A 14,870-nucleotide genomic window follows, 5' to 3' on the forward strand; every position below is an offset into this window, starting at 1 on the left:
GGCGCCCACAACCGCGCCCGGCTAATTTTTTGTATTTTTAGTAGAGACGGGGTTTCACCGTGGTCTCGATCTCCTGACCTTGTGATCCGCCCGCCTCAGCCTCCCAAAGTGCTGGGATTACAGGCGTGAGCCACCGCGCCCGGCCTTTTTTTTCTTTTTAATAGAAAGCCATTGCAAGAACCAGTAGAATTTAAAGATGGATCCAATTCCCGGGGAGTTGGATCACTGGATGCATAAGGAAATCCAAACTAATAAGGAAAAAGTGAAATATTCATTCCCTTAGTTATTGTTATCTATAATAGCTAAAATTAAAGTAAGAGTGCTGGGTTGGGCCTTGAGGCTGGACCAAGCTCAGATGTGGGTCTGTCTGAGTTTAGATCACCAGCCTCAAAGCCACCCACAGAAGAGGTACTTTCTGGTGCCTCCCAGACCTGTGGTTTCCAAGAAGGTAGTCAAGGCAGGGAAAGGCAAAACGAAGTAACTACTGAAGCCAAATGGTATGATGTGAAGGAAGTGTTCCCTTTTGTAGACTGGTATCATCAGCTTCTTGAGGCACCTTTCCTAACATGGATTGTGAGAATAACTAATTTGGAAGCAGTGTCTCTGGTTTCAAATGCTGCAGAGTGGAAGAGCATGTCTGGTTAATGTAGGGCCCACAGCTCACAACTGAACAGTCATAGAAGGATATATAATTCAGACCCACAGGAGGTTATTCCTACACGTGGTCTGGATAAAAGTCACTGTAAGATCTGTTTACCCCAGGTAAGTGGAACTGCCCAACTCTGCTTATCAATGCCACCTGGAGCACCTCAGATGACGCAGCTGATATGCTTTGTATGCTAGCCATGGGGGCCTGGCTTTGAGATGACAGGAATTTTAATGTCACATTTTGCTTTTTGACCATTGTGTTGCTTAAAAGGTGTTCGGGATTAATGAGTGCCTACCCACCTCCATTTCTATCTGGCCTAGAATGTTTAACTGAAAGTCAGTCTTTTGATTCTGAGTCCCTTGGCCATAGAAGTCCCACTGAGGGATAGGATGGACCCAGAGCAGGCAGCCACACCACACCAGCAATGATATGGGACAAAATAAAAGCTTGGCCATTGATGCTGCCTCTGGCATATCTTGACCAAAAGGGGTCAAACTAAAAATAAAGTCCTAAGCCCGTCATTGACTGAACGGACCCATTTGTGGCCAAGGGGACCCCAGTTGCCAGGAGACAAATCTTACCTGGGGAAAAGTCTTGCCCTTTGCCCTGCTGAAGATATGAATATCCCAGAAGTGGGTTGGTTCTTAGCCCCTTCGAAATACTGTACAGGAGACCATTTCTCCAGATTCCCTGATACATGAGGATTTTCCCTCTCCCGAAACAGAAGCTAGTTCATATATAAAATAATTAGGAAGTATGTTAACTAGTCTCTCTGAGTTTGCCTCTAACAGGTTCCAATTCCTTGTGCCTCTTTACTCTTTGAAACTGGGGAGCCAGCTCATGCTGAAGACCTGGCAGTCCCACCAGGCTCGAGACCAGCTGCAAGCACAGTGGGTCGGCTCCTCTGCGGTGCTGCTGACCACCCACTCATCTGTCAAGTTTGCCAGTGTTACCCATGGACTCACCATACTGGGGTAAAACCAGTCCCTCTGGGATCCCTCCAGAGGAAACAGTCATGGTCGTGTAAACCCTCCTATGGCCTTAAGTTAGAATTCAAAGACCAGCCAAAGACCTGAAATAAGAAACCATACAGAGAACACAGAACTCTGAGGAATCTTCTCTTGGATTTCCCAAGGGATCCACTCCATGTTCTGTGGCATTTTTAAAATTTTTGTTATCTATGTTGTTTTTTATTTTTATTTTTTGAGATGGAGTTTCACTCCCATTGCACAGGCTGGAGTGCGGTGGCACGATCTCAACTAACTGCAACCTCCACCTCCCGGGTTCAAGCAATTCTCCTTCCTCAGCCTCCCAACTAGCTGGGATTACAGGCGTGTGCCACCACGCCGGCTATTTTTTTTTTTTTTTTTTTTTTTTTTAATTTTGAGACGTAGTCTTGCTCTGTTGCCAGACTGGAGTGCAGTGGTACGATTTTGGCTCACTACAACCTCCACCTGCTGAGGCACTCCTGCCTCAGCCTCCAGAGTAGCTGGGACTACTACAGACACATGTCACCATGTCCAGCTAATTTTTGTATTTTTAGTAGAGATGGAGTTTCACTGTGTTGGCCAGGATGGTCTCGATTTCTTGACCTCGTGATCCACCTGCCTTGGCCTCCCAAAGTGCTAGGATTACAGGCGTGAGCCACCGTATCCTGATGTTATCTATGTTATTAATCATCTTAGTATGGCTTGAAATATTGTTCTAAAACCAAGATAAAAGGACCCATATTACCATGTTCCACCAAGCTGGATGCCAGCCAGGTACTTGTACTTCAGCCATAGGCATGACATTTTCATTCTTCGTCATTATCCCACAATGCCCCTTCTCAGCGTGAAGCAGTCAGAGAGATTGAGGACCAGATTCCCTGTGATTGGAGAAACTATAAATGGCCAGAGCGTCAGTTTTGAGCTCTGCAGGTCATGCGGTGGTGTCTGTCACAACTCAACTGTGCTGTTGTAGCCTGAAAGCCACCATAGATAGCACATAAACACATGAGCCTGGCTGTGTTCCAATAAAACTTTCATATACACTGAAATTTGAATTTCATATAATTTTCACGTGTTACCGAGTATTATTATTCTTTTGGAATTTTTTTTTTCCAGTCATTTAAAAATAACCATTCTTCTGAGCTTTCTGGCCATAAAAAATGGACAGTGAGCTGGATTGAGCCTTCAGGTTTAGTCTGCTGACCCCTGGTTTAGATAAACTAAGTCTAGGGCTTGCTAGTCAAGCCCTCTGGGTTTGAACCCCACAATCCCACTTATTAGTGCTGGGGTCCTGGGCAAGTTACCTCTCAGGGTTTCACTTTCCTTATATGTAAAGTGGGAGTAATAGTAGATCCTATCTGATTTGCCTGGTTGGAGAATTAGAATAGATGTAGGTGTCAACCCAGTGTCTGGGGCATAGAAAGCGCCCAGCAAATGTAGCTGCTACTGTTGTTGGCTATTATGAAGGCTCAAGTAGACCCCTAAAGCTTTGGAGGAACCATTTGTGATGTGAAAGTTTGACAGTCTTTAGCTGTCTTCAGTCCACAGTTCAATTAGATTTGTATGAGGCTGGAAGTTTGGTGGTGCTGCCTTACTTTTGTGCAGTTCAGATTAAGGTGTTAAGTAGAACATGGTATGTCCACAGGATGGGTTACTGTGCAGCCATAAAAAAGGAAGTAGAGGCCGGGCGCGGTGGCTCAAGCCTGTAATCCCAGCACTTTGGGAGGCCGAGATGGGCGGATAACGAGGTCAGGAGATCGAGACCATCCTGGCTAACACGGTGAAACCCCGTCTCTACTAAAAAATACAAAAAAAACTAGCCGGGCGAGGTGGCGGGCGCCTGTAGTCCCAGCTACTCGGGAGGATGAGGCAGGAGAATGGCGTAAACCCGGGAGGCGGAGCTTGCAGTGAGCTGAGATCTGGCCACTGCACTCCAGCCTGGGCGACAGAGCGAGACTCTGTCTCAAAAAAAAAAAAAAAAAAAAAAAAAAAAAAAGGAAGTAGAGGTGTATATTTGTGTTCTGACATGTAAAGATGCCCCACGTCTGTCTAAATGTGTACAGGTATGTGTGTGTAATGCATGCACGTGTGGATATGTGTAATGTGTGCATATGTCCTTTGAAATCAGGGCTGCTCAACCTTGAGTTGACATTTGGATCTAGAGTAGGCAGAAAAATGCTCTCCCCTCCCCAGTCATGTCCATTTCTGAATCTCCAGAACCTGTGAATGTGTTAGATTACATAGCAAAGGGGAATTAAGGTTGGAATGAAACCTTAATGATGGAATGAAAGTTGCTAATCAGCATAAAGGGAGATTAGCCTGGATTATCCACATAGACCCACTGTAATCACAGAGGTCCTTCACAGTTGCCCAGGAAGTCAGTGAAGATGCAACCATGGAAGAAAGGGACAGCAGAAATGCTACTGGCTTTGACAATTGCAGGAAGAGGCCAAGGAACATGGACAGCCCCAAGAAACTGGAAAAGGCAAGGAGGCAGACGCTCTCCTCAAGTGTCCAGGAAGGCATTTAGCCCTGCTGCCACCTTGATTGTAGTGCAGGCAGATCTGGTTCGAACTTCTGATCTCCGGAACTGTGAGATAATCCATTTGTATTCTTCAAGTCATTAAGTTTGTGGTGATTTGTTACAGCAACAACAGGAAATGAATCCCTTTGGAATGGGACTTGCTGTCCTATGCCTGACCCCCCATCGTATTTGGAAGCACATTAATTTCCCAAGCCCACTGGTGGAGAGGAATCTGCCTTGGGAGAAATCTTGTCCTGAGTCTCACTTGTATCTGATTCAAATGAGACTCTGGACTCTTGACGTGATGCTGGAACAAATGAAGACATTAAACCTGTCGAGATGGAATGAATGTACTCTGCATGTGAGAGGACATGAATTTGGGGGGCTGGGGCAGAATGCTATGGTTTGACTGTGTTCCCCAAAGTTCATATGTTGGCAACTTCATTCCCCATCCAACAGTGTTGAGGCGGGGGATTTTTAAGACGGCTTGGGTCACGGGGCCCTGCCCTCATGAAAGGGTTAGTCATCGCAGGAGGAGTTCCTGATAAAAAGAATGAGTACAGGCCCTTTCCCCACTCTTCCTCTCCTGCAGGCAAGCATGCCCTCTTGCCCTTCCACCTCCCACCATGGGATGATGCAGCAACAAGGCCCTCACTAGATGTGGGCCCCTTGACCTTGGACTTCCCAGCCTTGAGAACTGTAAGAAATAAATCTCTTTTCTTTAGAAATTACCCAGTCTCATATATTCTGTTACAGCAGCACAGAACAAAGTGAGACAGAGGGTGTAGGGCAGGAAACTCCTCACCCAATTCAGTGAAATTGTAAATTGGTAAAAAAAAAAAAAAAAAAAGACTTGAAAAGCCTGGCAGTAGCTATTCATAATGTGCAAACTCTGCACTAGCAATTCCTGCAAACATGCGCATATACTTGTATTTGCTATAACACTGTTTAATATAAAAACATAGGCTGGGCACAGTGGCTCACACCTGTAATCCCAGCACTTTGGGAGGCTGAGGTGGGCAGATTGCTTGAGCTCAGTTCAAGACCAGCCTGGGCAACTTAAGCCCAGGAGGTTGAGGCTGCAGTGAGCTGTAATCATGTCACTGTACGCCAGCCTGGGCAACAGAGTGAGCCCCTGTTTCAAAAGAAAAAATAATAATAATAAATAAATAAAAAGGCAGAAATCTAAATGACTATCAGTAGGGAACAGATTAAATAGAGGGGAATTTCCCCTCTATTAAGACTAAATAGATTAAATAGAGGGGAATTTCCATGCAAAGGAGTACAATAAAGCAATTATAAATAACAATGCAGATCTACATATGCTGACATGAAAAGAGCAAGTTACAAAACATGTATAAATTATTCACTGTTTATTAAAATTACATAAACATTTATATTTATAAACAAGTAGTAGAGACTCCTTCATTCAATAGAAATATGCTGAACTACAAGATATAGCTGTTCAGTGTGTATGTACATTTGTTCAACAGAAATCTGTTGAACCAAAAAAAACAAAAAAGGAAGAGGAGGAGATAAGCCCATCTACTCCTCAGTTTACTTATGACCTCATTTACTGCACAAACGCAGACACTCACTACAAAAATGGCAAATATATATTTGCTACTGTTCAAAGCAAGGACCCCTCTAAAAAGGCCTTCACTAGCTACTGGGAAGGCTACATTTGAGGCTACAACGAGCTATGAACCTGCCACTGCACTCCAGCTTGCATAACAGAAGGAGACCTTATTTACAAAAAAAAAAAAAAAAAAAGTAAATAAACAAGACTTTAATTACATTCAACCCTAAGCACATACAGTAAAAATTCAGTGGATGCAGGTCTCAGGTGAGGTCAGTGAAGCATTATGCTCAGCATTTGATGTCCAAATCACAAATGGATCATGAAATAAACTTAGATATAGAAATAACTAAGACTTGGCCGGGCGCAGTGGCTCACACCTGTAATACCAGCACTTTGGGAGGCCGAGGTGAGCGGATCACGAGGTCAGGAGTTCAAGACCAGCCCGAACAACATGGTGAAACTCCGTTTCTACTAAAAAACACAAAAATTAGCCAGGCATGGTGGCATGCGCCTGTAATCCCAGCTACTCAGGAGGCTGAGGCAGAAGAATTGCTTGAACCTGGGAGGCATAGGTTGCAGTGTGCAGAGATCACGCCATTGCACTCCAGCCTGGGCAACAGAGTGAGGCTCCATCTAAAAAAAAAGAAGAAAAAAAGAAATAACTAAGACAGGCTAATGGGAATTTTTCAAAGACTTTTTGGGTCATCTCTAGTTTTGTTGTTTATTTTCAATCAAACAAACTTTTAAAGATACCTCTTATTGGCTGGGCGCGGTGGCTCATGCCTGTAATCCCAGCACTTTGGGAGGCCGAGACCGGTGGATCAAGAGGTCAGGAGATTGAGACCATTTTGGCTAACATGGTGAAACCCCATTTCTACTAAAAATACAAAAAAAAAAAAAAAAAAAAAAAATTAGCCGATTGTGGTGGCGGGTGCCTATAGTCCCAGTTACTTGGGAGGCTGAGGCAGGAGAATTGCTTGAACTTGGGAGGCGTAGGTGACAGTGAGCTGAGATTGTGCCATTGCATTCCAGCCTGGGTGACAGAGTGAGACTCTGTCTCAAAAATAAAATAAGATAAGATAAAATAAAATAAAATAAGACCCTCTGAAACTTAAAGAAAAAAATTGTTATACTTGCCACAAAGCAGTTTAAAAGTCATAAGAGAGTTCAAGAAATCTAAAGGGATGGTACTGGGAAAAAATTACTCCCATGCATAAACTGAAAAGAAAAAGGATACTTATCATGGGGAAATGATTCAATAGAAATATTTTGGCAATGGTGTGGGAAAAATAGGTCTAATAGTTCTATACTCTGAATTATTTCCCCAAATGATGGTATTTTACCCACATATTTACAACTTCTCTAAGACATGGTAATAACAGTGCCTCATTCCCCAGACTGCTCCAGGCACTCATGGTACCTGCTTGGACCTGGAGGCAGCTGAGTTTGAGATATCAAATGTATTTAAATAGGCAAAAGTATGTGAGAAAATTTTGTAAAATACTGTGATGCAGATAGTACATCCACATAGAGCTACTGCCTAAAGGGAAGGGAGCTCAGGAGGAGTCCAGTTTATTGCTCTGGTGAGGCAGCCAGGGGCTAGGAGGAGCTAAAAAGCCACACAGCATATCTAAAGCAAAAGCGCCCAAGGCCCTCCACACCTCGGCTCTGACTCAGTACTGTGACTGATGGCTGCCGGGGAGGCGCGCAGCAGCGTCTGAAGACAGGTTGTGCAGGCTCCCTTCCAAACTAGGTCAGCACATTTGGACTTTGACAAGCTCATCCCCATAAAAAACAGGTTGTAAATGATCATTAAGTTCTCAGTCCAATTTCCAAGGACTCATTTAGCTCACAGATTATCTAAGAGACGGCCCTGGCAGGGGCCTATTGAGTTTTCGGAGCCACTCAGAAAATTAGTGAAAAAAGATCTAGGAGGTAACGGTGGTTCTTAACCAGAGCTACACGACAATCGTGGGGCCTCTGAAAATAATACAGGTGAAGGCACTGACATGAAATGGCCAGAAAACAGGACTCGATAGAAGCAGAATCTATAGAGGCAGAAAGTAGATGAGTGGTTGGCTATGAAGCTGGGGGATTAGGAACAGGGATTAACTTTAGAAGGGGCAAGAGGGCTCTTATTTGAGGTAATGAAAATGTTCTGCAATTGGAGAGTGGTGCTGGTTATATAACTCTGTAAATTTACTAAGAATCATTTTGTACACTTAAAATGGGAACATTTTCGAAATAGGTCAGATGCAGAAAGATGTATACCCCATGTTCTCATTCATATGTGGGAGCTAAAAACAACAAAGCTCCTAGAAGTGCACTAGAATTGTGGTTATTGGAGGCTGGGAAGAGTGGGGTGGAGGAGAGGATGGGGAAAGTCACAGCTAGATGGGAGGCGTAAGTTCTAATGTTCTGTAGCACTGTAGGATGCATAGGGTTAGCAAAAATTTAGCGTATATTTTCAAAAACTAGAAGAGGATTTTCATTGTCCACAACACAAAGAAATGATAAACGTTCAGGTGATAGACATGATAATTACCCTGATTTGATCATTACGCATTGTGAACATGTATCAAAATATCACTCTGTATCCCATAAATATGTACAAGTATTACCTGTCAAGTAAAAATAAAAGGGAAAAATGGGCGAATTTTACGACCTATAAAACATACCTCATAAAGTTGTCCAAAAAGCCCAATAATACGGATGCCTGGACCCCAACTCAGAACAACTGAATCAGAACCTCTGAGGGTGGGGCCTCGCATATTTTTTCTTTAAAGTTCCTCAGGAGATTCCCAAGCGCAGCAAGCATTGAGAACCACTGCAAGGAGAAGGCTCAGGTAGCAACAGCTGGCAGGTGGCGGAGTGAGTAGCGGGACAGACTGGAAGGGTAGCGGCCTTAAAGCACTGCAGCATGGCAGCACCATAGTCTCCGGGGTCCCTGTGCCCTAGGCCATAAATGCCGTGATTCTAGGGCTGCCCGGAAGGAGCTCTGATGTGCATGATTTACAATTGGCTTTATTCTCTTGCCCTCAGGCAGAATAAACTCAGTGATAAGAAATAGGGTGATAAGAAATGACTCTGGAGGCTGGGCGAGGTGGCTCACACCTGTAATCCTAGGACTTTGGGAGGCTGAGGCAGGCTACCTGAGTTCAGGAGTTGCAGACCAGCCTAGGCAACATAGTGAAACTCTATCTCTACTAAAAATACAAAAATTAGCCAGGCGTGGTGGTGCACACCTATAATCCCAGCTACTCAGGAGGCTGAAGCAGGAGAATTGCTAGAACCCGGGAGGTGGAGATTGCAGTGAGCCGAGTTTGCACCACTGCACTCCAGCCTGGGTGACAGAGCAAGACTCCATCTCAAAAAAAAAGAAAAAAAAAAAAAAAGAAATGGCTCTGAAGTCAAATCAGACTCTGAATTGCAGGCCTGGATGTTCACAGGTGCACCTTACTAAGCAACATTTCCTCCACTGTGAAATGGGAATAATCACAGCCATAAAATAATAATAACAATATCGTCACCAGAGTGGTTGTTTAGGGACACCATCTTATGTACTTCATTCAACGTGTTTGGTGGCACCTAGTGAGGGTTCATGGTGTGTTAACTGTTCTGAGAATTACAACAAATAATAACAACCTTCGGATAAATCCCAAGTCTTATGTAAAAATGACCTTTCCAAACTTATCAAGCTGTTCTAGCTTGTCTCTGGAAGAAGTGACAGTCAAGCCTGGACCACACAAAGACAAAAAGCGAGTCAGACTTAGAGCAGGAGCAGGGCAGGACGTTCAATGAAAACACAGGACTGGTTGTGATAACACCGTGTGGGGCAGCACCAAAGAGAATCACAGGCAAACAATAAACAGAAACTCAGGCACAGAATATGTGGAGAGTTAGCAAACCCTGCATCAGAAGCTAATGTCTTAAGCTGCTGGGCTTCCCACCACTGCTAAGGAGGCTACAGAAATACCTGCACCAGCGGATCTCAGCTGAGCATTCACAGATGAGCAAAAGCAAGTCCCCAGGTGTAAACCACATATCCTAGGATGGACTTCATCCAAGGTATTGAGGATCTCAGATCTTGGTTAATGTGGCCATTATTTATGGAGCTCCTGCTAAATGTCAAGAAATGGGAAGGAATAAAAAGGAGGGACAAATGACACATAGTTCCTACCTTTGGGAGCTCATGGGAAAGACAAGAGATGTCAACAATCATCCTTGAGGAGAGCACTATGGGGGCACAGACAGAAGAGTGATGAACTGTGCGGCCAGGACAGCGGGGAAACAGTCCAAGTGGACCTCAGATAAGTCAGGACAACCAAAGAGCATGGGGAGAAGGGGTTTGGGGAGGAGTGTGTAATTAGTAGGGCATAGAACGGGGTGGGGCAGGGGTGGCGATGTGGCTGCAAAGAAAGACTTTGCCTGCCATGGAACTAGGGAGCAACAGAGAACCACTGATGGTTTTTCTTTTTTCTTTTTGAGACAGAGCCTTGCTCTCTACTCTAGGCTGGAGTGCAGTGGTGCGATCTCAGCTCACTGCAACCTCTGCCTCCTGGGTTCAAGCGATTCTCCTGCTTCGGCCTCCTGATAGCTGGGATTACAGGTGCCCACCATCATGCCCAGCTAATTTTTTTGTATTTTTAGTAGAGACGGAGTTTCACTATGTTGGCCAGGTTGGTCTCAAACTCCTGACCTCAGGTGATCTGCCCGCCTCTGCCTCCCAAAGTGCTGGGATTACAGGCATGAGCCGCTGCGCCTGGCCTGATGGTTTTTCAATACTTGAATGGCATCAGGCCTCCAGTCACTCCCACACCATCTGCCTACCCTCTAGTTGATTGCAATATATGAAAATCGGCTTTGTGTTGGGCACCAACTTGGTGCCTTGCAATCTACTAGGACCTTTATATACTGTGGCTGATGGATCCATCCATTAATGGAGTGATTGCTTGGCAGGTAAAACTCACTACCCTGCTGAGATCTGAAACACATGTGGAAAAAAGCCAGCTACATGGAGTGTACACATAGGATACTCTGTGTGTGACCTTCAATAACATGTAAAACTCAGCCATGGGAACAGAGACAAGAACAAGGCTTGCTGGGGCAGAACGGTGAAGGTGAATCTCAAAGGGGACAAGGAACTTTTTGGATGATGGAAAGGTTCACTATCTTCCTTAGGGTAGTGCTTATGTGCAGGTGTAGACATTTGCCAAAACCCACTGATTTGTACTCTTAAGATGGGTGTGCTCCACAGTGTAAATTTTTACCTCCATTTAACAAAGTAATTGTGGCATGAAAATCACAAGATGCAGAACACATATGAACTGTATGGTGCCACTTAGAAAAAATGAAAGGTAATGTTTTTCTTAACACATACGCTCACACTCACACTCAGGGAAAAGCATCTGGGGTTCCCCATACTGAGCAGCTGTCCTGGTGGCTGGGTGGCAGGTGCTGCATGTGGTACAGGGGAAAGTCACTAATGCAGAGGGAGAGGGCGCCAACCCTGAGGGTGGGAAGGTATGGGGATGAGCAGAGGCCCATGGGCACCAGTCTGGCCCTAGTGACGCCCCAGGTCTGTGGATTGCCAGGCAGCATCCCGCCCTTTGTGAGCCTCTGAGCAGGCGCTGCCTAGCAACGCCTCATTGTGAATGTCTGTTTTAAAGACAGGGCCTCTGCCAGGCATGGTGGCTCACGCATGAAATCCCAGCACTTTGGGAGGCTGAGGAGGGTGGATCACAAGGTCAGGAGTTCAAGACCAGCCTGGCCAACATAGTGAAACACCGTCTCTACTGAAAATACAAAAATTAGCTGGGCATGGTGGTGTGTGCCTGTAGTTCCAGCTACTCGGGAGGTGAGGCAGGAGACTCGCTTGAACCCGGGAGGCAGAAGTTGCAGGGAGCCGAGATCGTGCCACTGCCCTCCAGCTTGGGCAACAGAGTGTGAGACTTCTTCTCAAAAAAAAGAAAAAAAATTTAAAAAAAAGACAAGTCCTCCCTGACTTGCCCAGACTGGATGCGAATCCCAGTGCACTGGATGCTTTTCACGAACGACAGCAGGTCAGTTCTAAAACCCATCAATGTCTTCCTGGTTTGGGGGCCCTGGCTCTGGCTTAGGCCATTCCATGGGGCAAGTGGGCAAAAATGTGACTTCCTTCATCAGCCACATCTCAAATGTGCTGATACAGGGAACAGATAAGGGGGAAGAGTTCCCTAATTGTGAAATCAAGGACACTGATGCGTGTGTGGTCTTCATAGAACCACTGAATGAGACACTTCAACATAGTCAAACTGCACCTATGGCCAAGCCTAGAACTGCAGATCCAATTATGGAACTAGAAACTGAGGTATCTCAACTGATAGGAAACAACAACAGTCTTGAGGCAGAAATAAAATATCAAAAGATAACTGAAGAGCAGTTGCACAGTAAGATGCAACTGCTTTGTTCTTTACAAGACCAGAAACAGGAAATGGATGATTTTAAATGCCAGCAAGAGCAAATGAGTATCACACACACCCAGGGTTTTTCAGCCAAAGATGAAGAAATGAAGAATTTGCAAAATACAAAGCAACAAATCAAAACCCACCTGCGTGGAAAACAAGATGACATTGAAAGAGACCATGATGTTTTTCAAACGACAGAAGCTGAGTGTCTTCATACAGAAAACAGAACTGAAAAGCCTGATTCATCTAAATTGGAAACTGAAAGATTAGTGAAAAGAACCAAAGAACAAGAACTGGAGATTAAAGTTTTACATGACAAGAATACGACTTTAACTAAACAGATGGTTCAGCCGTCCATCAATGAGGTGGGCAAACTCACTCACATCATCCGGCAGGAAGATGTGGAGGTGCCCGGCCTTCAGGCTAGAACGGCTTCAGCCTCTTACACCCAAGGTGTTGCTCACCTTCAGCAGCAACTGCAAGCACCTGCTTTGGCAACAGAAGAACTATCCGCTGTTTGGAAAGAGGCGGCCAGGGAAAACAGCTATCTAGAAAGAGAGTATCACCACGGAATGGATGTAAGTGCTGACAACAAAGGAGGCCTGTGTGAGCTGCAAGAGGAAAATAAAAAATCACCCACTAGTAGTGGTCAGGAGAGGCTTATAGACAATGTTCTGAAGTCATCACATCTCAATCAAGAAAAAGATACTGAAATAGATGCATTGAGTCAGAAATGTCAGCCTTTAGCGACAATTCTGCAAACATCCAGCACTGGTCATGACATTGGAACTCTTACTAACAATCAGTATGAGGAGCTTCCACAAGAACCCGGTATCTTAAAACAGCCAGTGAAGAAAGTGGAAGCATGGAAAGAGCAGCTGGTGACCACAGTGCAAAATATGCAGCAGGGGGCAGCCCAACCCCAAGAAGAACTTTGCCAACTTCAGGCAAAGCTTTCAATCGACAGTGATGACGATTCTCAGTGTCAGATGAACCACAGCGATCTGATCCAAAAACACGAAGGGAGTGAAACTCAACTCAAAAACCTGGGGCAGGAGTCAGCACACACGCAGCACAACATCAGGCAGCTCTGTGATGGCGAGGACAGTCTCTTCCCACAGCTGGATATTCTACCCCAGCTCCCCACAGAAGCAATTTCTTCACACGCTGCAGAATCTCTTCATGCAAGTGAGTCTGCTCTATCGAGTGAGTCTTCTAAATTGCTCCAGCAAGAGATCGAGAAGCTGAGAAAATCACTGCAGGAAAAAGATGCAACCATTAGATTCCTCCAAGGAGACAATCAGAGACTGTCTGATTCCATCGCTGCCACCTCAGAACAAGAAAGAAAAGAATACGAGCAAATGCATTCAGAAATTCAGCAGCTGAGGGAGAAACAAAATGTCTTAGACAGGTTACTTTGGGGAAAAAACCTTTTCATCAGAACCAAAAATAGTCTGATACATTCGTTGAGAGAAAATCTCACTGAAAAAACGAATAAAAATGAACTTTTGAAGCAGGCAGTGAGAAATCTGAGGAAGAGAATATCAGTTCTAGAAATGGATACGGGTAAACTAAAACAGGACAATGAAAAAATCGCAGAAACGTCCAGGGAAAAGAAAATAGAATATCAGGAGCAACAAATCAAAGAACTTGAAAAACAAAATGTGGTCTTGCAGGAAAGGCTGGATAATTTCCAAAGGAAATGCATACAGTTAATCAGCAGCACAGAAGGAAAAGTGGACAAACTCCTAATGAGAAACCTCTTCATTAGTTATCTCCACACACCGAAACACGAACAACGTGAAGTGTTACAAGCCATGGGAAGCCTCCTGGGTATCCCAAGGGAGGAAATGGAGCCAATGTTTCAGGAAGAGCATGGCATTGCTACCAGCTGGACAACAGGGTGGCTTGAAGGAGGATCAAAAAGGGTCCCCAAAACACCACGGGGGCTGAATCAGCAATCTGCCCTTGACGGTTCTTTTTCAGAACTTTTTGTTAAATTTCTTAAAACAGAATCTCTTCCATCTACTCTTCCAACAAGTCTTCCTCCTCATAATTCTCCAGGAAAGATACAACTTACTAAAAATGTGCATCAAAGTTTAGGAACCGCCCCAGCATCCGTACCCAGAGAAGCAGATGCCAATCCCTGCTCCTCTGCTGTCTCTTAGGAGCCTGGTTGGACTTGCTGGGGCATCATCTGTCAAATGCTGCTGCAGAGGCTTTGCCTGCATCTGCACCTCCGCTGATGTCACCTGACCAGAGTGCAGGAGCTGGGCTGAAAGGCTGTCAAAGCAACAGATGATTCTCAGAGACCATGAAAGATCAAGACATGCTGTATATCTACTTTATCACTAATGGCCGTTTGGAAACAGTCATTTCATTTTCAGTCATACTTTCTTTAAATTTAATAAAATTATTCCCAGGAAAATTTTTCAGAGTCTCTGAAGGCCTGGCTGGGCACGGTAGCTCACGCCTGTAATCCCAGCACTTTTGGAGACCGAGACGGGTAGATCACCGGAGGTCAGGAGTTCAAGACCAGCCTGGCCAACATAGTAAAACCCCGTCTTTACTAAAAATACAAAAATTAGCTGTATGGTGGTGTATGCCTGTAATCCCAGGTACTCGGGAAAGTCGAGGCAGGAGAATTGCTTGAACCTGGGAGGCAGAGGTGAGCCGAGAT

The sequence above is a fragment of the Macaca nemestrina genome, chromosome 18, assembly GCF_043159975.1.
Source record: "Macaca nemestrina isolate mMacNem1 chromosome 18, mMacNem.hap1, whole genome shotgun sequence".
Classification (NCBI taxonomy): Eukaryota; Metazoa; Chordata; class Mammalia; order Primates; family Cercopithecidae; genus Macaca; species Macaca nemestrina.